The following is a 24,881-nucleotide window of genomic DNA, read 5'->3' on the forward strand; positions in this document are numbered from 1 at the left end:
TGGGTTCGCACGAGCACTCGGCGGGGGCCATGCGAGACCAAACACTCGACACGTCGACCCTCTTCGCGCTTCGGCCCTACACACGTTGCCAACGAGAGCCCCGCGTGCGATGTCGCGACGCTCTCTGCTGAAGAGCTGCAGGGGCAACGCGAGCGTCCATTTGCAAGCGCTGGCGACAGCAGAGGCACGTGCGCTTCGCGCAACAGTTCAGGCAGGTTTGCGCCCCTTCGCCAACGAGTCGAGTCAGAGGTAGGGCTGGAGCAGCCCTGTACGAATATTTGTTCGCGTGAATTCGTCGGTAATTCAAGCGGTACAATCCGCATCGAGGCAAGACAAAAGAGCGTGCGTGCGGACGGAACTCCGCCTGGTTCCCTCGATACAACGGAAGTACGTCCGGTCGCGCCATTTTGTATACGCAATGTTCCGAGGGCGTCGGTATCGATTTAGCATATGCAGGCGAGTTGACCCAGCCCAACGTGACGGACACTCGATCGACCCGACGACCTGACGCGTTTGCACGCGTGTAATTCTGCCCGGCAAGCTTAGATCGACTCGCTTTTGTCGGGTTTTACGAATTAACCGCCCTGTGCGGCTCGAAGTCCGCGAGGCCCCATGCTCATATACACAAGCGCGAGCGCGGGGTTTAACTATAATGATGCACAGGAACCGAGGTTCCATGTAGGTTTGAATCGCGCCCCAGAAGCGGCTGTCTCTGCGCCGAGGCTGATGCGACGCCAACTCGAGTCAGCTACTTGTATTTGTTCGCATACGCCGCATTGGTATACGGATGCGAATGATATATGCGTCGCCATGAGATTCGAAGAAGCGCGCAGTGACAACAAGTGCGCAGGCCGTTACGATAAACTTCACGGTCAGCGTACGTCGCAAGTATACGCATCCTGTTCACTTGGATGGCTTTTAAATCGGCCAAAGAGAGGACGCACGAATTTCAGAATAACATCCACATGCCGCTGAGTAATGCGAGAAAAAAAACAGAAAAAAGAAACGGCAAGGACAGCAGAACCAGGCCATAGCCTTCGCTGCCGCATCACAATAGCTTTCGCTCTACAGCCGAGCGAGCGCGGAAGACCATCCACGGAGTCGTTGTCGATGCTTCATCACCGCTACGCACACGCCTATGCACGCACGTAACTGCCACTTGCGAATCATTAAATACGCCCACGAGAGAGAAAAGGCTGCCATTAGCCTCGAAGACTCGCCGCGCTCGCTGATGTGCAACAGGTCCATAAAGACAGGCTTCATCGCCTTTTCTGTAGCACTGCAAAGATTATCGCCGCGAGACGATGCTGTCGTGATGTCGTTAAAGCCACGCGGGCGCAACTTTCGCCACCAGTCCTTAAGTCAAGGCACGCGCGTGCACTAAAGTGGCCGACAATGCGAGTTTCTGTCTAACGACGATACGTCAAAGGGGCTCGAGATAAGTTTGCCCAAAGTACTCGCAAGTTTTGACTGCACACTCTTCTTACTCATTACTCCCCCGTGAAAGCGTCATCTTCGACACGTGCCGACGTAGCGCGCGCAACACCTTTGACTTATGAAAAGAGCAAAGTGTCCACTTCAATATATATATAAACGGGCATGGGCAGGACAAGTAATGAGGAGGGAAGGTAACCGATGGTCATTAAGGGTTACAAACTGGATTCCAATGCAAGGGAAGCGTAGCGAGGGGCGGCAGAAGGTTAGGCGGGCGAACGAGATTACTAAGTTTGCAGGGACAACATGGCCACAATTAGTACATGACCGGGGTAGTTGGAGAAGTGTGGGAGAGGCCTTTGCCCTGCAGTGGGCGTAACCAGGCTGCTGCTGCTGCTGCTGCTGCTGCTGCTGCTGATGATGATGATGATGATGATGATGACGACGACGACGACGACGACGACGACGACGACGACAAAAAAGGAAGAGTACACTTAGGTGGATGCCCGACGAACACGATTAATGCTAAGCCGTGCTAAAGCCAACGTTATTTATAGCAAGTTGGCTGAAACTTACGCTCATGCTACTTAAATCGTTCCTATGGCAGCGGTGATCAAAACGTGGCAAAATAAGGGGCCATCAGACGAAAACAGTGCAGCCACGCACTTTGCGCAAGGAACGGTGCGTCGACTCAAATTTTTGTTCGGTTCGTTTTACAAAAATATGTGTTTTAACGTACCTTAACACAACCTTCGGCCACAGTTTCATTTTTATTTGAATTTCATAATGTTAAGTTTTGTCAATCGCGCAGTCATCGACCGACACGTTAAGGAGTTTTCGAATATTTGTTGACAAGAGGCAAGCCTCGATCAACCAGACCATATAGCTCACCCCTCTCATTTGACGAGAGACACGACGTTGCATACGGGAAATGACAGAGATGCGCGGTTCTTGAGTCTTGACCCAAGTAGACTCACTAAAAGAGAACGTTGCCGTCCATTCACGTGTAACACGTAGCTACATTCACAAATATGCAGGCATTCGACGGTTCTCCATACTTATGATCAAATAATTCTGCAATACATGCATGTAGCATACATGACGTCAACATTTAGTCGTTCTTTCATCTTTAATTTGCTATTTTCCTTTATCAGCAGATGTCTTTGTTTTATCACATCGGGATAGGATTTTCCCAGCCTCTCGTCGCCTTTTGAATAATAACGGCAGCGGTAACAACGACAACAGCTTAGCTACCTCATGCATACAGGGCGACGGTTTGCTTTGCCTCGAAAGTAGTAGTGCGCCAACAAAAATCGCTCAAATTGCCTCGCTTGTAGGCAGAATAAACTTTCACAGACGAGTTATAATTAGCGAAACTTTGGTGAATAAGCTGCCTTACTGGCTCATTTTGACACACATGTGACACATATTCATCAACGCAAAACCACCCTTTCCATTCGAGGCGGCCTCTAAAAGCCAGAGGCGAGTAAAGAGTAGTAGTAAGTAACTTTGAAATGGGAAAAAGAAAATATAAGTGCAGTACCGTAACTGTCTCTCGCTTAGGAGGTGACCTCAACAGTACTGCACGGGGAAGAGGTAAGGGGAATAAAAGAGTGAAGAGAAATAAACATGGAGGAGGACGAGCGTAAGGCCGTGAACAAAAGAAAAAGGAGCGTGAATAAAGGCTGTGAACTCGGCTCCGTATGCTGGGCGCGTGCATACGCTCGTGTGCGCGTGTCCACATTAGCTTATCTGCGTCGGCTGCCCCGTATAACACTAGGGTTATTGCCAGACGCGGTGAGGCCAGCAACAATACCACGCCGCGGTGAACAGCTTACGGCCCGTGAGTTTGATACAGGCACGTGCACGACTCTCCCAAGGACGCGTTCAGAACACATAAAGATACCAGTAAAACAATCACCGCACAGCTTCTCTCTCCACTGCGCTTTCCTTACCGTGGTATACCATATGAGTATCGCTATATGCACCGGAAGCCCTGAACCGTGCATTGCCTGCGCGATCGGCCCAGGCCTACGAATGCACTGGGCTTCGGAATTGACCTCGCTATGGACAAGCAGCTGAGCGTCAGCGACGCATAACGAAGATGCGGTGGCCTGTATTCTGCGCAAGCAAAATCGACGGGCAAACCTTAATGACGCGAATTTTCTCGGCAGGCAAGGGGAATGGTCAAGCGTTCAAAATTTATCTTGCAAAGACGATGCCTGAATTAAAGTGATGAACAGCGAAGCACAAGTGTCAACGTAGTCGCGAGTAAGGTCGATTTCACAAAGCCTCTCGTCCGTAAGGCTTCTTTGCCTTGGGTCGCCGCCGTCGCTAAATATACATGTACAATATCGGTAGCTGCCTGGAAACTGGTCGTGTATACAAACAGTTCTCGCATAAAAGCTTCGTTGCAAATACGGGCCCTGGTCTTTTTGCCCGTACCACATAAGGGCAAACTCAAGGGCGCCAACCTGTCTGCTTGCCTCAGTTCCTTGTTTTCCACGGGCCATCCGGCTTGCTTTTTTTGTTACTTGTTTTCAGTTCAGGCTGTCTGTTGTCGCCTCTGTCTCATACGTTTCGTCTGTGTTTGCTGCGCTCGTTGGGCTGTGACTCTCCAGCGACTGTTCGTGTTTTCACTTCGCTGCTCATCGTGTTACTTTTTTTGTTCTTCGCTTTTTTTCCTTCCCTGCGCGAGGGTGACGGAAGGTAAACAAGAGGGACATCGCGTACTTTACTCTGGTGAATATGTCCGTTTTCGTTAAGAACACTCGAGAGGTAATCATGTTTCGGCACATCATGTTGCTCATATTGGAGCTTCCTGTGAGAAGGAATCTTCCACAAGCATTCGCAGAATAGTGCCTAGTGACAGGTGCTGTTGTTGACATTGGCGCGTTGTTCAGACTCGGCGATTTACGTGACGCGAGCCTTGGTGCAATGAAGTGCAATGATGTGTGAATAGAGAAATGACGGATTGACGTGACGTGAGGTTTAGTGTAGTGAAGTAGAGTGCACGTGTAAACTGATGAAGTGCACTCATTTCTTCACTTGCATTTGTCACCCCTGACAATGGCCCCATAAGAGTTTTCGCTCAGCGAAAACTTCACTCGCCCTTCTTCGTTTCTTCAGTGATTCCAAAACGTGATTACCTCTCGAGTGTTCTTAATGAAAACGAGTGTATTCACCAGAGTAAAGTCGGCGATGTACTTCGTAGTCACCTTCAGTCACCTTCGCGCGGGAAAAGAGAAAATAAAGGAAAAAAAAGAATACAAAACGGCAAAGCGATGAGCGACGCGTAGCGAAAACACAAAGCGTCGCCGCAGAGAGTCACAGCCCAACGAGCGCAAGACACAGAGACGAAACGTATGAGACGGAAACGAGGACAGGCAGCCTTAACCGAAAACAAGAAGCAAAAATATATATATATACGGAAGCCAGATGGCCCATGGAAAACAAGGAACTTAAGTGAGCGGACAAGTTCGTGACCTTGAGTTATTCACAATGTACGCGCAGAGCTTCATGATCTCAACAACACACTTCACGTCCAAATGCACGCAATTGACGCCAAGCATATAATAGCCTATTCGATCACCAGTGTCGCATTTATTTCTTGAAGCAAGCTTATACTTTCCCTACATGTAAAGCGAGGTATAGCCGGAGGCGCGCTTCTTTCAACCTCTGCAGCTAGAACATATTGATCCCTAAAACACGCTTGACTCTTACTAGTCACCAGTACACACCTTCGCAAGTTATGAAAAAGAAAAATCCTGTAGATAGAAACTACATGTTGACAAGTCGCATGTGCCGTGTTTGTGAAAAGCGTGTTTGTGTTGTATTCCGCGGTACAACACAAACGAAGGATACAAACATCGCGCTGCCTCTCCCGCGTTCGCAAATCTGGTGCGCAGCCAGCTATATAGACCGCGTGTTTACGAGCAGAAACCACTCGCCGCTATCGTCAAGCGGCCAGAACAGCTGGGTGTGTGCGTTCGCGAAGTGTTTGGCCAAGATGCTTCCAGCCGGTTTCCGTCGAGAGCAAATCTGCCTTCAGCCATAATGGGTCCCCGATTTTATTCCCGTCATTTCCACAACGCATGACTCGGACCAAGCCTCGGAGCGCCTTCGAGTTGTGAGAGAGAAGGGTTCACTGCGTCGACCATTGCAAAAATAAGGCAGGGGAGAAGCTATAGTGCATTGTGGACACGAAGGGAACGAGGGACAGACGGAAAGAAAGAAAGAAAGAAAGAAAGAAAGAAAGAAAGAAAGAAAGAAAGAAAGAAAGAAAGAAAGAAAGAAGGCGCCCGGCAGCCGCATTCCAGGGGCTGACCACCGGCAGCAGCAGTTCGCTTTCGCCACTGTTGACGGAAGTGTAATCACGTAAACAGCGGGTACACAGTAGACGTGAAAAGGATTCATTTTCCTGTTCGGCCGCCCCAGTCGGGCCCGCTGCGAACGCAGACAGAACAACCGCAGGGTTCGCTCTTTTTTTTTTTTTTCTCTCTGTCTCTCCTTGCCTCGACGGTCGTCTTCTGCGACGGCGCCAGCGGGGCATAGGCCGGAGGAAGAACAGTCCGCTGAGCCCACGACGTTGATGCGTCAGCTTCAGAGGAAGCTATAACCCCCCATCCCAGCAGATGCGAGACGATCGACCGTCGCAGCAGCGCGAGTACAGCAGAAGGTTAATCGACGCAAACAAGCGGCATCCATGGCCAATTGATGGCTGCTCGCTCGCTGCAATCAGCACGGGATCGCAAACGGAGGAAGCAATCGCATGGATCGAGGCTGTTTCTTTCTCTTTTCCCCTGCGACGGTCGTTCTTCGTTCCAGGAGCGCGAAGGCGCCGCGCCGCAACAGTGTTCTGTGCGGGCAAAGAACGTTAAAGGTGTACTCACGCGACGTTTCAGACTTTTCTTGTTTTTTTGTGTGTTTTTTTTCAGGTACCACAAGGTTAAAACCCTTCAAACCCCAAAAGAGTTACTGGCAAGCACCACAGCGCCCGAAATAATTTAATATAAGGTTTATTATTTTCTACAAACCAGGACACGATTTCACAAAAACGTTCTTACGCTAAAACAGTTCGTAAGAACCGACGTCAGCCAACGATAATGCTTGACATGTTATTACCTACGGCGGTCAGTCAATGACAAATAGCTCTTACGAACAAAAATATTTGTGAATTCGGCCCCAAATTTCGGTTTCGGTTTACAGGAAGCATCCGGACGGTACAAGCAACGAATTGTAAAAGCATCGAACGCCATAACGCTCGATGCACTATGACATTAGGACAGACGGCCGGCTTCATTTCGAATGCGAATTGAATAGCAAGGAGTATTTTATTCGTATTCGAAATTTCGAATATTCGCACAGCCCTTTAGTGAGAAAATATAGCTTCTTGTTTTACAGTATTCCACATGGATTGCTAATACATGGCTATAGCCATGTGTTATGTACACCAAAAGCCGAAATCTGTTCAGCGTCGACTATCAAACGGGTCAGCTCGCATTGATGTTCGCTCACAATGACAATATCATGGCCGCCGCGGCCCGTAGCCGAACCTGCGATCTCGTGCCTGCCCCTGTGCGTTTCCGTCGAACGGCCGCGGCCATACAGCCACTAAGCTCTATCATTGCGCGTCTACGGTTACAACTCGCCCGGGTGCCTCCAACGACTTCAGTGTCTTCCTTCGTAGATCTCGCACTCTCGATACGTACGCCACAGCGCGGATTACTTTGCGAGCAAATTATACGGTGGGAACTGAAGGCCATCGACGCAAGCGCCGAGTACGGCACACGCGCTCTTAGGCAACGTCGTGTAATTAAGTGGACCTCAGCGCTCATGTACGGGAATAGCGTCTCGAACAGGTATACAAAAGGATTAGAGGAGACAGCGCACAGACATCCCAGCCAGAAGTAACTCTCCCGCGCTGGACTACAGACAGCCGCGACAAGCGTCACGCGCCAGGGACCGTCAACACAACACCGGGCTTGAATGAAAGGGAATGAAAGCGGAGGGGAGGGCCGCGCTGCAAACAGAAGCCCTGTGGCGCAATGCAGACTCTTTCATCTCGTCATAACAGAACGGCACCTCTATCTTGGACACAGAAGACGCGTGGCGTGTCATCAGCAAGAGCGGGGGTCACAGGTGCCAGCAGAGTAATTAAGCATCCCCGTGTTTTGTCGACTTGCCAGACGCACCTCCGTCTCCCTCGCTCGGAAAGCCTCCGAACCACGCATCGAACATCGCGCAGCCGCTGGCTGTCTACATTGCGTTGGACGACCGTGAATGAGAGTCCTCGCGGCAACCGTTGCGAGCGCATGCGTGCGGCCTCGTACATATACCGCCGGCATCCTTGCGAGACGCCGCAGTCGCTTGTAGAAGAAGCCACTGTGCGTGAGGACTACACGGAGAGGCGCATAGAAGCTATGTGTGTGCACGCACAAATCGCGCTCCTGCGGCACGCACAAGCGATTTAAGCGCGCACACCACCAACTGATGCGGTGCGTGGATTTATCCGATAGGTGTCACTGATTTCCCGGTCCAAAAAAGCCCCGTTCGCCATGATCCCCGCCCCGTCTTAAAGAACGTGCGATTAATCATCATCGTCATCATCAAAAAGCCTTCGCAGATGAATGCCGATCTGAGCAACACACACACCAAAGACAACGAAGCTATATATACAGGAGAGTTCACACAGTGAACTCTTTCGCAAGTCCTACGAGTCTGGTTTGCCAGTGCCCTAAATATATGCAAACGCTTCGCTACATATTGTGCAATTTTCTTCGCTATAACCAATGAGCTGGGGGAACAGTATGCAGATGCTTCGACTATGTAGATAGACCGCCGCTTGCCACGGCGTGGCGCAAGCATGGGCCTCCATCGCGTCCGTCGATTTCGTGCAATTGTTCCGCGGCAGCCATCGAAATCTCTCTGTGCGTCGGCATAATACGCCCTCTGGACTGTTATAATTACGCGTGACCTCCCCGCAAAAGCGCTGCACAAGCTGCAGCGCGGGCTTTTGTACATGCGCGCAACAGTACAGAGAGGAGGCTCTCACTCTCACAGATCACCTCCCCCCTCAATGGAAACGTCTATACCAACAGAGTGTATAGCAGCGCTTTTCCGTGGGCGAGCAGGAACACTCAGAACTGCTTCAAAAGTGCCCTCGCGAGAGCACGCTTATATAGCAGTTCGGAGTGCTCTTGTACGGCCACTAGAAAGCGACATATGACACAAATTAATTGTATACATAATTCGCTACGTAGATAAGTGTTAATTTATTCATTGATCAACTTGCTTAATTCGAAAAAAGTGGCGCCTTGGGCCTTTTCTAGGCACGATGCCTTAAATATTACCATAAATATTCGTTTCCATACAGGGTGAAGAACCACAGCGACCGGAGTGAGGCGCTTCCCACCAGTGGCAGGTCCAGAGCGGGTGTGGAACGTTGAGTGCCGCTACCGCGTTGCAGTGAAGGGATTTGACCACAGTTGTAATTTCCGGCTCTCGCTGAGGCGGCGGCGCTGCATCTGGCTCCTCATCGGCGTTGCTCTCAAATGTTTGTTTCCTTAAGTATATATGTACGCCATTTCTGCGGCACATCTGCCATGAGAGCGAAGCCGTTGCGTGTCTTCTGCACGATGACCTTCGCACTCCTTGGCATTTTTTTTAGTACAGGGGGATATTGTTGATGGGTATCATGAATGGCAGTTGCTTGCTTCTTTCTTGCTTACGTTTCGGATACAACATGTTAGCTGACTTATACGGGTTTGATGTATTTGGGGTCCGCGTATCTTGTAACCAGTTCCAGAAATAAAAACGGCCCTATCGCGCCTCCAGAGCATCGTAGCGAGTCGCAACATGTATCAAAATGAAGGCCTACACAAAACAAGAAGCGACAATTAGTCGCACAATAGGTAACATTAACGGTACAGACGTAATGAGTGCCAATATACACGAATATTAACCACATTGAACCATAATCCTGTAAAGGGTGCACCGCCGTAATTACATACATGGTGAGGCAAAGCCGCCTTTTGGCACACTTTGGGGAAATGGGGCGAGTTCACTTGGCCGCAAGCCAATCGTATATATGAAATGCGGCTTTAGCGGTGCCCAAAAGAAGCGGGAATTAATCGCAAAGTAGGTACAACCAATGGTGCGTGTGTAATTAGCAGCAATATAATCGAAAACTAACTACATATAGTACAGCACACTACACTATCTCGGGGATCGGCCCACTTGGCCTCTTGAAAAAATATGGCCTACAATCCCCACTGTGAAGATAGTTGGACAACGAAGCCAATTGAGACATGGGTTTAAATTATTCACGTGGCGACATTCACATGCACTTAGCCGAATTATTAGCCTAAGACGTTTCGACGGCCTGCGACTTGGCTTGCGCCGCTACTTCGTGCACCTACAATGAGTGGACCAAAGAGAAGAGAAATTCGCTGCGCCTCGTATGCACGCTGCTCTTCAGGAGTCCTCACTATACGTGGCCTTCGCATAGCACTGTCACAACACAAATCAGTTGCTACGCAGGTTCTTCTTTTACGTAAGAAAGCGTAGTTACGTCACTCCCTGCTTCGTATGCTATAGTCAAGCTGCCGTCGCCGCGGCAGCTTGCGCAACAGTAATATTTACCGGAAAATTACGGGGGGGGGGGCGCTACGTGATTCTCATTGAATGCAGGCGCCGGAGCGCCTTATCATTAATTATGTGGTTCGAATGCTTGTTTTGAGCTTGTTCCTTATTGAAACGTAAGCTGTTCTGTACGTTGTACGCGTGATTCCAATAAAGCACATTTCATTTCACTTTGCTGAGTACTTATAGCCTCTGCCTTACGGGGGTATGAGCCATAGCATTTGGGGGTATGAGCCATAGATGATGATATTTTTATATCGACGTTACGCCGCGGAAAAAAAAACCATGATCCTAGCCATAGACAGCTTCGCTATAAAAATGGGCAATCGTTGACGCTAAAGAGGACAAGGTCGATGTAATTGCGCGTGAAACACGATAGAATAAGATACGAAATGAGTGACTAAAGAACATGAAAAAGAGGCAGAATATATATATATATATATCCTACATTAATCATCGAATCATTTCAACCACCAAGTTGCCAGTCAGACCTTGCCTTCTTTAGCGTCGGAACTTGGTTGACTCTTTCTTTTCCCGTCATGGCCGTGCGTAATATGGCAAGGAAGGAGAAAATGTGCGCAGGGCTGGTTGTGATCGCGGTCGCCAACGCATGGGCAACCTCATTCTTCGGGGTTTCCGGAGTGCCCCGAGTAGCCGCGTCACCTTCTCTTCTTGGTCGAATTCTGCGGCCACTTTCCGGGCAGAGCGCTTTCAAACAGTCACGAAAAGCGAGTTTACGCAGGCACGCCCCTTTGCACACGCTGCGGGAGCCACAGCATCGATGTCTCTATAGCAAGGACTGATATACAAGAGCGCGACGGGCACGCATTCCGCGTCGTCACACCTTCAGCCGCGCCGAGTAGCGCATATATACGAGCGATACACCGGGTGAGGCCACGGTGCAGGATGCGAGCGAGGGTCGAGCGTGCACGAGCTGCGATGTGGGGACGAGGCTCGCCTGCCTCAGGTCGGCGCCGTATACAAAGCGCCGAATCGACCCGGATTCTTCCTCCAGCAGTGATGACGCAAGCCACCGCGCGACACGTGCCTCTGCCACGCCGAGGACTCGGCGCCCCGCCGCTCTTCACGCGTTTTTCCGCGCGGCGTCCCGAAACCAGGAGCGCCGCGGCGGCAACCGCAACGCACGCGCGCGTAACCGCCGCAGCCGTCGGAAGGGCGACTGCGCGCGTGCGCCTTTGAACGCCGCAGGCCGACGGCGCGCTCCCTTTCCTTGAACGCGCTCGCGCTGATTTGCATACACAGGCACTGTCGGTCGGCGTTGCCAAAGCTGCGCGCAATGAATCCTTCACCTTACAGAGGCGTGCTGCACTTTGGCTCGCGAGATCGCTCGAGGACGCCGCAAGCAGTCGTGACGCGAACGACGCGATGGCAGGAAGCCAGTTCGCTCTCTTTTTCCAATCGCGTATCCGCCAGCGCATCATCTGCGGGTCGGCTGACAGAACGAGGACCGCCTGTACGCGCTATACGAAGACGGGTGGGCGTGCCAAAACACTGACGCTATAAGTAATTTCGCGCGCCCACGACGATTCTCGAAAGCCGGCGAATAGCTGGAGCTTGTTAGCAACGCGAAGAAACGAAGAAGTGTGTCACCGCAGTTCACGTAAAGACTCCTTCGTCGTGACGGAGTTTTTGCGCATTCTGAAGCAATCGGAGATATATAGCGCCGCAAGTATGAAAGGACTGCAGGGTCGCCAAGACTGGGCACTAGTCCGACTCGGTGAGCACGCGAGCCGCAGCGCCTCAAAATTTAGCTGCACGTATACCAATGAAAGTGGGAAAAAGCTGCGCCATAGCGACAATATTTTAAAATGTATGGACGTTTCTCTTGACTATGTATAGAACATGTAATTTGGCTGTCTTAGTGAACTTTAGAGTCGAGACAGCAATTCACAAGACCGATGCTAAAAATGTAGTGTTGTCAGCAAAAGGTTACGGTGTAGTCAGTCGATTAGTATAAGGGCTCTTTCTAAAGAACATATTATTTTAAGTGTATGACATATCGCGAGTCTGAGTAGAGTTCACTTTTTTTTTTCAACAACACTGCAACATAATCACCGAGAAGATATTCCCTTTGAATTTCTAACATGTTCACTCTAGAGAGCAAATAGAACTGATTTTGTAAAGCATAACGGTGAACCGTCGATCCTTTGTCGCCGAAGCACGGTCGGTAAAGGATCCCCTCATACATTTAGGTTTCCCATTTATTTATCACCACGTATAAGTGAGTGATGGTCACGTTATCGTGTAATACATCGTCTACATACGTGCAGCCGGCTTCCAATGTAGGCGCCCCACGTGCTCCTACACGAGCATAAATTCTGGCACACGAGTGCACATCGGCGAGCAATAGAGAAGCAGCCTTGGTGAAGTGTCCGCAGAGTCCAGCTGAGCAGGCAAGTACGGCAGGACGAAAACGGGGAGCCATCGCTGAAGCGAAGCTTCGATTCACGTCACAAGTTCGCCGATGTGTTAGCTTGCCCGAGTGCTCCGAAGAACGAACAGCCACTAAAGAGTGTGTGTCCGTGGGTGGAGTGCGCCAGAGTTGAAGCGCTTCAGTCATCGAGCTTTGCAGCAACAAGAATAGCGTGCATAGTCATTGGGCTACCGCATTCCGATCCTCACCAGAAGCTGCATACGTATACAAGGCGGTCTCACCCTTGACAGACGGGTCATCATGGCCCAACGCTACAAACAAACTCATCAGGCGCATCCTTAGGCCCACTTGTCAACACTGGCAACATGTCAGAAGAGGTTTACTGACGTAGGTAATAAAACACGTTCGGAAATTCCACGCTGCTAAAAGCATGCCGAGACAAGGCCGACCGAAAAGACTACAAAATCCAGACGCTGTTCGTGTCGTCTTCTACAGCTCATCCGTCTTTCGCGCTACTCGCAGTGTGAGTGGAGCCTAACCATTCGTCATCAACAAGTGCTGTTCAGCAGCCATCCATTATTTATTATGCGAAGCATATTACGAGAGCTCAACCCAGCTCCTCAGGCGCGGCGGTGTCGCCTTCAATACCACGTGACACCGTGACGTCACGACAGAGGAGAAACGGGGCTCCGACTCGCGCCGTCGCTCGCGGCGTCGCGGCGGTATATAAGCAGCTGCGCTTGCCTCTGCTAGACACTCACGAGGTGAGATGCCTCCTGGAGACAGAGCTGCTCGTTGGAATGAGAAGCAAAGGTTGCGGCGTGCTACAGCGACTGATTTTCTAGGTGGCTTTGGCTCAAGTCTTGCAAGATGGGCTGGGTGGGAATCGAACCAGGGTCTCCGGAGTGTGAGACGGAGACGCTACCACTGAGCCACGAGTACGATGCTTCAAAGCGGTACAAATGGGCCTCTAGTGAATGCGGTGTTGCCTTAGAAACGAGCTGTTTCTAAGACTCAGGCGTGCGTCGCTTGCTCAGGCGCACATTTCGTTGCCGCGCCGAACGCTGCGTTGCTCGACGCTCACCGCGTCCAATGCGGGGCGCGTAGTCGCTGCGCCGTAGCCCATTGTCTTACACCCCTTGGCGGGTCGACGGGAACGCTGTCGCGTTCCACTCTTGAAGGCGAAACAGAGTAACGCATGAGTTGTTTCTTCGTCTAGCCGAACCAAATATAGCCAGGCAACAGCAGTTCACCAGGCTAAACAGTGGTTCAACAACTAAAATAAAGGGTAGCATGCTTCGCATCCTGGGCTTAACCTTAGCTAAGCCACAGCCATTTATTTATTTATTTATTTATTTATTTATTTATTTATTTATTTATTTATTTATTTATTTAAAGACACCTTACAGGCCCCTATAGGCATTGTGTAAGGGGGGAAGGTATACCCAAGATACTTCACAACAGTCGTGATCAAGACAACATTGTGGCGTCTGTGACACGGCGGACGGGGAGGTGATCACCGGCGTGCGTGCGCGACTGCAGAGACGAGACCATTCCGAAAACACGGCGTGCAAGACGGCATCGTCGGACGAATAGGCACGCACGACAAGGCCTTCGCCGCAATCCTCTTTCGCCAAGGTGCACGGTACGCACCCCCCACGTCTTGCGGCAGCCGCTTCCCAGAAGAAAAAAAGAGCGTCAGCGTGCAAGCTAGCGTTGCGGCGGCGGAGACGTGGCAGCGCGCTTGCGCACTTTTACGCGCGCCTAAGAGCGTCGTCAGCCGTGGCGTAATTCCCTGGATGAGGGGGAGGACCGCGCACGTGCGGTGACGCAAGAGGGCTTGACGGCGGTGGTCTCAGCGGGCCCTCCCGACACGTGTTCCTTGCAGAGTGATGGAACGCAACGGCCAAAGTCAGTCAGACTAGAGTCGCACAAATTAAGGCTCCAATGAAGGCTGCGTTGCCGCGATTGATTGATTGATTGACTGATTGATTGATCGATCGATCGTCTTAGAGCTACACAGGCGCTATAGGTATATAGACGTACGGTCCGTACAAATTTGCAACCTCACTACCACGTTTATCCTAGATGATGACGTGCCTTCATGGTCGCGTGGACGAGTACCGCATCAATTCCTGGAACCTCAATTGCGTAATATGCATGGTCCAAAAAGAGAGTGCCAGGCGTGAGCTACAGTTGATGGACCACTAAGTACGTCGCCGAAAAGGGAATAAACCAAGCGGCTTGTTTTGGGTATCCTCTCCGCGCTCACCGCACAGAGTTCAAGCGTGAGCTTTTGCCGTGTACGCAAATGAGGAACCACCAGCAGCAGCTACAGCTCGTTTCTGTTCGCTCCTGCAGGTGCGGGACGAAGCTCGTCTGTCCCTTTATGGATCAGGCGATAGGCCACATATGAGCGCAGCTACCGTCCGAGGGTAGCTCCAGTGGCTGTGTGGCATAATCTAGTTCAGTTGTTCAATCCAACGGACGTGGTAGAATATACACGCACAGGTGCGGTTTAGATGTGAACGGCGTTGCAACAAGTGTAACTGCACTGGTGCTACGATCCGGATTCCCACACTTCTGTAAGGTACGAAAATGACACGGATTCCGCATGAATTCTGCGCAATTACGTACGATAAGAGAGGGAGATAGCATTTTACTGAAAAACAGAGACTTTAGGCAGCGTATAGTCTTCTAGACGTTATTTTGTAAGGTATAGGCCGAAGGGAGAAGTCAGGCCCAGGAAGAAGATGGTCAGATTACTAGAAAGATAAAGTAAAATAAAGATAGTGATACACCTGGAAATATCGAGCGCACGCGAGAATGTGGGTTTACGCACATAAAGATTTAAACGGGGAAGCTTTTCCTATAGTGGGTATAGTCAATTGAAGCACACTGCTATCACCAACACGCGCGCTCCACTCCGAGCTTCGACCTTTAACACATTAACCGCAAGGACGCATTCGTGGGCACCAAACCTGCAAGCAGGCAGTCGTGAGCCACGATCGACCGACCCCAAACCAAAGTACAAGCCACGCGACGTCCCCCGACAACGACAGCTATCGACACCGAGCCGCAGCGATGAGCAGTGGGGCGCAGTTCGCACGGGCGTCAAAAGACGAACAACCGGCGTCCTCCTCCTCGCGAATCGAAGCATCGCGTGCGCCCGCCCGCGCCACATCTCGCGTGCCGGCGGGGCGAGAGCGAAAGTGTTCGCAGCGACGGCGTCAACGGCACGGCCGACCGGCGCAGTCGGACAGCGAGACAAAAGACCGGCGGCTTTGACCGAGCAGCCGGCGGGAGCCCGCCCGCTGCCAAGGGCTGCGCGCCGCGGGGGCAGGGGGGAGCCAGACGGCGGCGGCGACAACACTGCAGGAAAAACCAGTTTCCTCCGCGCGCACCCCCTGCCGCCGCCGCCGCCGCCAAGGGAAGACCCACAGCGGGGCGCTCGCGGACCGCGCGTTGAACGCGACGGCGGCGTCCGCTGCCGCATGGAAACACCGCCGGAGGCTCCGCCGCGGGGGCAGGCAAGCACAGCCCCTGGACCCCGGGGGGTGCCGGACCGCAGCTCCTACAGATCCTACTTTGGCCACGGTCGCGGAGAAAGCACTTGCACGACGAAGACAAGCCAGGAGCCAAGAACACGCCGGGGCGTCGAATTCCGGCCCGGCGACGTTTTTGAGTCAGTCGGAGATGACTATGGATGGCGAATCCGACAATACGCCGCAGTTTGAGTGTCCCTAATTGAAAGCCCTGGACTCCGGTGTACCGTGAAAATGCAGCACCAAGTCACAAAACCCCTGTATCTTGTTGGTGTCTCTGCTCGGTTTGCAGGGATCCGCAGCCCAGCTGCACTCGCGTGTTAAGAGAGGCACGCCACAAAGCGATGGTAGCGGAACTACAGAACTTGAAAGTTGGGCTACCACATAATGATGACGCAAACAGCGCGAGACATGACGGGACGTTGTGTCCTGCACTTTCTCGTTGTTTGCCGTGCCTACATATAACGCTGTCCTCCTCAGCCCAGCAGGCAAGAAGGAGTTGAGCTCGCCGATGCTCAAGAGCTAGAGTCGTCGTTTTCTTGGCGAATTATTGCTGCTGAGCAAAATCCACGGAGGATGGAGTAAAATCAACCTTGCTACTGCATAATGCACAGTGACTATAGCGTCAGGCTACATGCGACTGGTCGCGTTTCTGGAGATGGACTAAAGAAAGAAAAAAGGCCCGTCGAGAGCACCCGAAAACTGTAGGAAAGTTCCGTAGGCAGCACATCCGAAACCAATATACATTTGTGATGCGTTGACTGGATGAAAAAGAGAGGCAGGAGATCCGAAGCCAACCGTATGGCAAGAGAGGGTACATGCTCGGCGACGAAACTCAAAACAACGAGGAGAACAATACCTTCCAAACAACACTCAACGCGTGTCTGTTTATCTCATTCGGGTAACAACGAAAAAAACTACTACGCTTGTATCTGAAGCACGCGAAGGCACTAAGGGTAATTAAAATATAAAAGTAAGACTAGGTGACACTCTCCGAAAGGCAGACGCTCGGCTTCCGCCAATTTTCCAACTTGGTGCTGCCTGAGACAGCCGATGACAGATGGGGCGGCACTGGTATAGACAGTGCCGTCACTGAAAGCCCCAGCTCATTAGGTAATGGCGGCGAAAGATGTGCGCATCACATCGGGCGCTCACGGAGTGGAGCTACGTCGGCGCTCGAGGCCCACTCAGTTGTCTGGCTTCGCCCTTTTTTTTTTTTCTCCAACTTCCCCCCCCCCCTCCCCCTTTCCGGACATGCTGCCACTTTGGCGGATGCATACTTGGTGACGACCTCGGAAGTACTCTTGGACGATATCCCGTGGTATACCATGGCGCGCCGAGTGGGAAACGTGAGCCGAAGGATAAATGACGCACGTAATGGTCAAAGGCCTCAGCGGAACGAGGACCGCACAACTGCGTACTTGTCGAGGTAGATGATCACCGCAGGCAATTCGCCCCTCACGATCGACCGTATATAGTCTTTCAAGATAATGCGACACTGAAAGCGCTCGCCCTGCGTTTCTTTGTTCTTCTCACTCTATGGCTTCTCTTGTACTTATTTGCCTTGATGCTAGTAACATCGACCGACTAGCCCGCTTCGCGCTTCTACGGTATGAAGGACTGAGAAGACAAACGATGTTGCAACGCAGAGGCCCTGAAGTGGCCGAGCGTGCACTTCCGTGACAGCGTTCTCGATCAGGCAGCTTCTCAAAATCGGCGGCTGTTCCACCCTGTTGTGAGCATTAGGGTGCCACATCCGCTGCCGCGGTTGTTTATCGCATTACCGTTTCATCCGAGCCACTCATCTCAAAGAATGGATCTTGGTGATCCGTACACAAGATGACGGAAAACGGTAGGGACAGTCTCTCGCTTCGCCATTTCTCGAGAATCGCGGTGTGTGGACGGAGGGGCAACCGCAGGCGCATTTCGCCACCATTTGTAGACGTCGAGACGTCCTCTGCGGTATTCCGCTTATCTCGCGATTCGCTCATATTGTTTACCCAAATCGGAACGGAACGCGGTCGCAGCTCTCTGGCAACGGTACGCGCCCGTTGCACGGTGTATGTCGACGGAAGCGGTACAGGCACTTCCGCTCCGTGCAAGCGCAGCGAGCCTTCCGCTCGGGAGATAACGGACAGCGGCTGCGCGGCAACGCACTCCCTTCGATCAACAAAGCCTCGATCGAGGCGCCTCCTGACCTCGGTAACTGCTTCGGCGAGAAAGAAGCACACACACCGTACGAACAGAGACGGCACTCGTTGAGGTATTCGTGCCCTCGACACGATGCGTGCGAGCGCAGTGTACAGCGCCCAATAGCCTCCCCACAGCATAGTGGCAAAGGCGACGTCCTCCCATTCAATTAGCCACAGCAGGAGAAGGAGGAGGACGGGTGTCACCACGGGTGTCGCGCTTCTCCGTGACGAACGAGTCAATTAAAAGAGCCGCTGAAGAGAAGGCAGAAGGCCCGTTTCTTCCTTCTTATTTGCTTAATGTCTCTCTTATAGGCTATTTCATTCGCATAATGCCATCGTGATCCGTTGGTTAGCTGTTTATTTATTTATTTATCTATTTATTTACTAAGAAGTCGCTGATTCATTTGTTCCTTTCTTACTTCCCTCGCTCACACACTTTTACTAAATCAATCAATGATGTGCTACGATAGGCACTACAAGAACGTATGCTAACTCGGGCATTTACGCCGCTTGTCGTCACACAACCGCTCGACAGAAGGCCTGAGCGCCTCCACAGCACACTTGGCGCTTTCCGCGATGTTGAGCCCGAGCTGTGTCGCCGGTAGCAAATGTGTTGACTGCGCTAAAGAGACAGCCAACTGCGAAATGAAGAGATACAGCGTGTGCCCCGCAGGCGAAACACAGATAGAGCAGTGATCCGTGGCGCCGTATCGTGCCAGCTTTCACGCGCTTCCGTTACAACATAGGGCGCTCGCGTAAAAGGGTTCGCTTCACTACACAACGGCCGCGCAAGGTGGCGCCTACAACTTACTCACAACTACTGCAATTCGCAAGAAAAAAAAAAAAACATTGGCACGTGGCTCCCAGTGTAGCGCAATGCTACAGAGAGAGCAATTGTTCACCTCGAAAAAAGAACACCAAGATTTGGTACTTCGTTGCCAAATAATTCGTAGTAGTTCCAGAAGACGAGCCTGGGATTATCGTCTCTGTCCGGGGCTGACGCTCTACCAGCTGCGGTAGCCAAAACGATAGCTGACGGCAGCGAGAGAGAGACCAGATTGATAGACAAAAGGAATCGCGTGACGCTCCAAGCAGTTAAGCTTAAAGAGAATGAGTTCCTTGAATCCGCAAGTAGTTCTTAAGAGGAAGCTTTAGCTCGGGCCCAACTCCGACGCGGCCTATTCAAACACATGTAAAACGCAAAAACGTTTTTATCAGATAACCCCTGGACCGATTTTGATGAAATTTGTTGCATTTGAAAGAGAACGTTAAATTCTAGTGACTGCTCAAAGCGGAATCTCGATTTAGGGCATGAATTTTCTTAAAACGATTTTCAAATGTTTGACCGTTTGAAAAATATAGAAGCACGAAGTTCACAAATTCATAGCTCTGCATCAAGAACAGATATCGCAGTTCTGTAAACGGCATCCATTAGATCATTCAAAGCGGACAAATTCAATATGCCATTTTACATTTTACGTGAATTTGTTACGTTGGTTACGACGGTTTTGCAAAAGTTGTATTTCCCTATGAATATTTTTTTTTTATATTCATGTGTAACATATCAACTTTGTCCGCTTTAGATGTACTATTAGATGCATTTCACAGAATTGTTTTATCATTTTTAGTGGTTGAGCTACAGAGCTGTAAACTTGATAGTTTCGTTTTCTGAAAATTTTCAATTTTTGGCAATTTTTAATAAAAAATTCACGACCTAACTCAAAAATTCGAAACCAACAGCCACTAGATTTTAAGTTTGTCTTTTAAATACAACAAACCCCGTCAAATTTGGTGCAGTGGTTGCCGAGAAAAACGAATTCTCCTTTTACATGTATTTAGATAGCAGCACTCGAGCTAAAGCTTCATTTAAGTGCGCACTTTTTCAGTAATAGCACGCGTTTTCGCCTCGGAATAGAGAGCGTGCGTGACAGTCTCGAAAAGCAATAAAAAGTCGAAACGAACAATCAAACGAGCAACACGAAGAAGTGGAACACCACGTCTCCTACATCGAAGCTGTTAGGGCGACTACAGTCGGGTACAACTTAAGGCAGGAGAGGCTCCGCCCAGATGATCAAAAAGCGGTAGCCGATTGCATCCGCGACTAAAGAAATAGTCCAGCATACGCGACTCGGCCCAGCTCAAAGCGTGGGCTGCCATGTCCTCCGTTGGCGGCGTCACCGGCTGTCCGGCTCATGACGTCAGTCTAGAGAGCGCGCTCATTGGCCGGGTGGAGGCTCGTGGGCATCCGCATTTGAGGGGCTAATGCCATCTAAAGTTGTACCCGATTGTCGGTGCAGCGAAAAATGTTCGCGCCGAGCGACCGCACCATACGTATGAGCAAAATGTCGACGAAAAAAAACATGGTTCCGGTAGTTCCGGTTCAGGAACCGGTTCCGATTGAACCGAAATAACACTCCCAGGCTACAGCAAGGAGGCCAAGGCGAGGTTGTGGCTCAACCTTACGCGGTGGCGTAAATACTATATAGGCTTGAGAATGACGTGGGGCTGTAGGATGGCAAACTTGGTTTGAATTTGGGTAGTGATATCTGCTAGCTCGCCCAAGGCAGGCGTCTTTTCTTCTACTTCTTCTTATCCTTGGATTCACAGATGGTTCTGTGCAGCTAAGGGCGCTTCGCGTCGTCTGCTACAGCGCTAGAGCGCGCCGCTCTAGCTCTGCTGCGAGCATACTTCACCAAACCCTTACAAAAAATTTTAGTAACATTTTATAAACCGTCTTTAGACAAATGTTACTAGAACCTATCGACATTCTATAAAACGTCTTTAGACACCGTAACAACTTCCTAGTAACCTCCTGCCGACTATTGGCCACCGATATTGAATTGAAAGTATAGATATAAAATGTCGATAGAATTCTTACCGACTGCTTATTATCTTATGTCGTTAGAAAGTGTCAACTGTGAAGCGACTATTTATTGACCACCTTTATACATCCTAACTACTTGCTAGTAACATCCTGTCGACTATTCGCCACCGATAGTTGACAGGATATTACTAGATAGTCGTTAGGATGTATAAAGGTGGTTAATAAATAGTCGCTTCACAGTTTTTAGAAAGTACATAAAAATTTTATCCAGAGGTAATTACTTTTGCAATTATATATTGCAAAAGTAAGCTTTGATTATCTCTGAATAAAATTTTTATTTGCTTCCTAAAAACTGTGCAATGACTATTTATTAACCACCTTTATATATCCTAACGACTTGCTAGTAACATCCTGTCAACTATCTGTCTTTGGCGAATAGTGATTGCCAAGTGGCTAGGTGTGGCGTGCAACAGAAGAAGACGGGTTTCCATTTGTGCTTGAACACATCCATTTAATATCCCCGGGCTAGTAAGGAGGACGAGTTCTCCAGCTGCCCTGGAAGTAGGCTGAAATGTTGCGTTGTGTAGTCTAGAAATGAGAAGAAAAAAGGCAACATATTAGTTTTGCTACAGTGACATGAGACAAGAAGTGCCATGAGAAGTGCACAAGAGACAAGCTTTCAATCCTGTGAGCTATAAACATCTCCACCTGTTTTGTGCAAAGTCCTAAAAATGCATGAAATGACTGAATTCGTGCATTAAAGCTGGGAGCGTGATGGATGTGCATAACATCAACAGATGCACGACACAAACTCTATCGTACCAATTGTCATCTACAAACAAAAGCTGTAAATCAACTTCAGTTTAATGAACTTCGATATTCGTATTGTGACTAGTACATGGAAGTTTTATGTGTGAATTATCTTAGGAAAGGCAAGGTGTCAGTCATAACTATGCTGCAGCTTTGCTTGGGCACAGGTACATAGAAGAGTTGATTTTTATGTTGCACTTAAGAAACACGAAATGATACAAGCAACATGTAAGCAGTTCAACAGGCATTACGGACGTTCTACAGCAAGATTACAAAATGCCTTTGTTGTGCAGGCAGACATTGTCAAAGTGAGCTTGTTACTAAACATGTTAGCTTTCCACAAGAGAGGATATTATATTATCAGTGCATTCACATGACCAGGGCCTCTATCACAAAAATACACATGCCAACAGTAATGACAATTTTCTAGTTATGGTGGCAAAGCTTGCATTATAATATGCTATTATAATCAGGTTAATAGCTATTTTAGCAGGAAAGAAAGGAGTGTACCCTAAGATAGCATTGAAATTGCCATGAAAGGAGTTTTGTTGAAAACTGCACAAAGAATATTAAGATGCTTCTTTGTGACATACATACCTACTATGGTGTTGACCTTCTTGGAATCCAACGGATCCTTCTGTGGAAGGCATTTGACAGCCGCCCAAAGAAGGACCTCCCTTCAACGTCTTCTATTGAAAAAGGAGCTTTAAGGAGGCCCTCCGCGAAGTGAAAGCCTGAGTTGTTAGCATCCAGGCACAGCCTCTTCAGCAGGCCCTTTTCAACGTATACACAGTCACCGATGTCTACCTGTGAAAGAATACAACAACCAAAGATTCATTTTATACGCATTTGATCAAGGAATGGTTAGGAAGTAGGGTAAGGTTTGCAAAAACGGAAGTCGCTGCTTCTTGTTGATTCGGTTTAAAGAACAAAGCAGCCTTACGTATACCATACATGCATTGTACTGAGCTGTGTACTTTTACGTAAGACTAGAAAGTATTGGGAACTTCAATGCGAAAGAAAGACATGCATCTGCCTAGAACTAAGCAAATGTGTGCCACCCCTTGACACAGAGTGAGATCTGGTGCTGTTTTAGTGAGTGATTAGCAGACATTGAAAGCTTCAAGCCTCATCGAGTATAGGGCCAAGCTGTGCTCGATTAGTGGCGCACAAGTGCTCGAGAACTATCAAACAAGATGCAATTGTCTTCAAATACAATTCTGACGTCCCCTTGCAGGCATGCACTTTTAAATTTACTGACTGCACTTGGGTGTAAAGATTTTGTCTGACAGAGTGAATAAACAATATACGCAAGCAGCATTTTCATAGTTAGCGTAGTCTTTAATAGGTACTGATACCTTCAATTTAGAAAGCGCTGTATATTGGGCCTCATCAAACTAATTTCACAAAAGGTTTGTCAAGGTAGAAGCATAGAACTTTAGTCATTAGAAGACAGGTGAAAGTAGTGAATTATTGCAATTATTACTGAAAATAAATTTCAGACAGCTCATCCCAATGAGAAATGGATGCAAGCAGTTTGTACATGCCACATAAGCATTTAGATATCAAAAATAGGGATTAGAGAAAACCTTCCCTTAGAGGTTCATTATTACAAGCAGCCATGCCCTCGAGAAGACATAACTTTTTTTTCTGTAGGCAGAAAGAGGCTCGAGTATTTTATTGACACATATATGTGCCCATGCATATATGTCATCTCTGTTGTAAACCTTTTTTTCATGTACATGCAAGGTGTGTTTATAACATCTCATTGTGCACAAAATTTGCGTAATAATTTAAAGACCGCGATTTTGTAGCGATGGTATTCCTTTGCGCTATTCGTTAGTAGGCTGACCGACGCCCCGGCCCGTGCTACGTACTGCAGCTGCCGGCCGTTAGCGGTGGGCGAGAAGAGTGATATAGAATCGAGGGGTAAGTATTGCTACAAAATCGCAGTCTTCAAATTATTACGCACTGCCGGACGAACACAAACTTTCAATGTGTTTTCATAATTGTGTGCCCATTCAGGCATAGCAATCAAGGCGGGTAGCAGAATGCAAGTACGCTGTAACATCAGAGGAAGCTTTCGCGACATTGCTTGCTAAATGTGCACAGCAACATGGCTAACATACGATAGGAAAGCGCTTTGCTCTAGCTAGTTACACAACGCTCATTACGCAAATCATAAGCTTCAAGAATGCGCGCAAGCGCCAAACTTGCTTACCTTTCAAGACTTGGCAAACGCTCCTTCGTCTAATAGGTACAGAAGCACCGACGTTTCTCTGGCGCAAGCACTGTAGAACTGCCGATGAACTCCAGCTCCACAAAAGCACAACCTTCAACAGTCTTCCAAACACTACAATTCGAAGCCCCAGTACCAGACTTTTGACGAGAGCGCCGGCAGGCAGCTCGGCAGAACAAAGGCAGTTCGGACGGGAGCTGTACTAGGGCACTCACTGACGACACTGGTGGATCGCTCGAAACACACGGCGAACTAATGGCGTTACACGAGTCCGGAGGGTTTGGGATGGTCACTGCACACAACAAGCAGCACGTTTTGTCTAGGCACTTCTAAAATTTACCTCAAATACCACCTTACTGCAGCGAGCACTAACGACAACCAACGTGGTGTGTCGACCAAACAAGTACTACAGTAGCGCCACTCTGCGGTTTTTTAGAAAAATGTATCTTAAATGAAAAAATTGCGTGTTTTTTCCTAATAACATTTGATAGAGTCTTTTAATAAATTTATTTGGTCCAGAAGTGTGTACTTTGTACTTTGTGATACGAAGTTTAAGGAAATGTATATATAATAAAAACTAAGCGGATGTTGCCTTCAAGATTCGCAATTGCTTCAGGTGCATGCAGGTTGCAAAAGCATGGCCTTCGAGATCAGACTGTCACTCAAAGGAAGCCGTAGTAGGAGGCGGAGAGGCATTTAGGCCCCAATAATTGGGTTTACAGTGCCTAGGTAGGCTTCCTTATTTATAAAGTGTATACGGGGACTTCAGCCGAACCATGAGCGAGCTATACAGACGCAC

At 49.4% G+C, this 24,881-nt stretch overlaps 1 protein-coding gene and 1 long non-coding RNA gene across 3 annotated transcripts in view; both read right to left on the bottom strand.

Annotated features, from left to right (window-relative positions):
- The window catches only part of ClC-a (chloride channel protein 2), a 130,889-nt gene that overhangs the window by 63,884 nt on the left and 42,124 nt on the right, over positions 1–24,881 (bottom strand). The window lies entirely within an intron of this gene.
- LOC139057662 (uncharacterized) lies at positions 21,524–24,472 on the bottom strand. The gene is made up of 3 exons (XR_011512972.1): positions 24,065–24,472; positions 22,441–22,650; positions 21,524–21,621 (listed from the first exon to the last, which is right to left on the bottom strand). It is a non-coding gene; the product is annotated as an uncharacterized lncRNA (long non-coding RNA).

This window comes from Dermacentor albipictus, chromosome 1, assembly GCF_038994185.2.
Source record: "Dermacentor albipictus isolate Rhodes 1998 colony chromosome 1, USDA_Dalb.pri_finalv2, whole genome shotgun sequence".
Taxonomy (NCBI): domain Eukaryota; kingdom Metazoa; phylum Arthropoda; class Arachnida; order Ixodida; family Ixodidae; genus Dermacentor; species Dermacentor albipictus.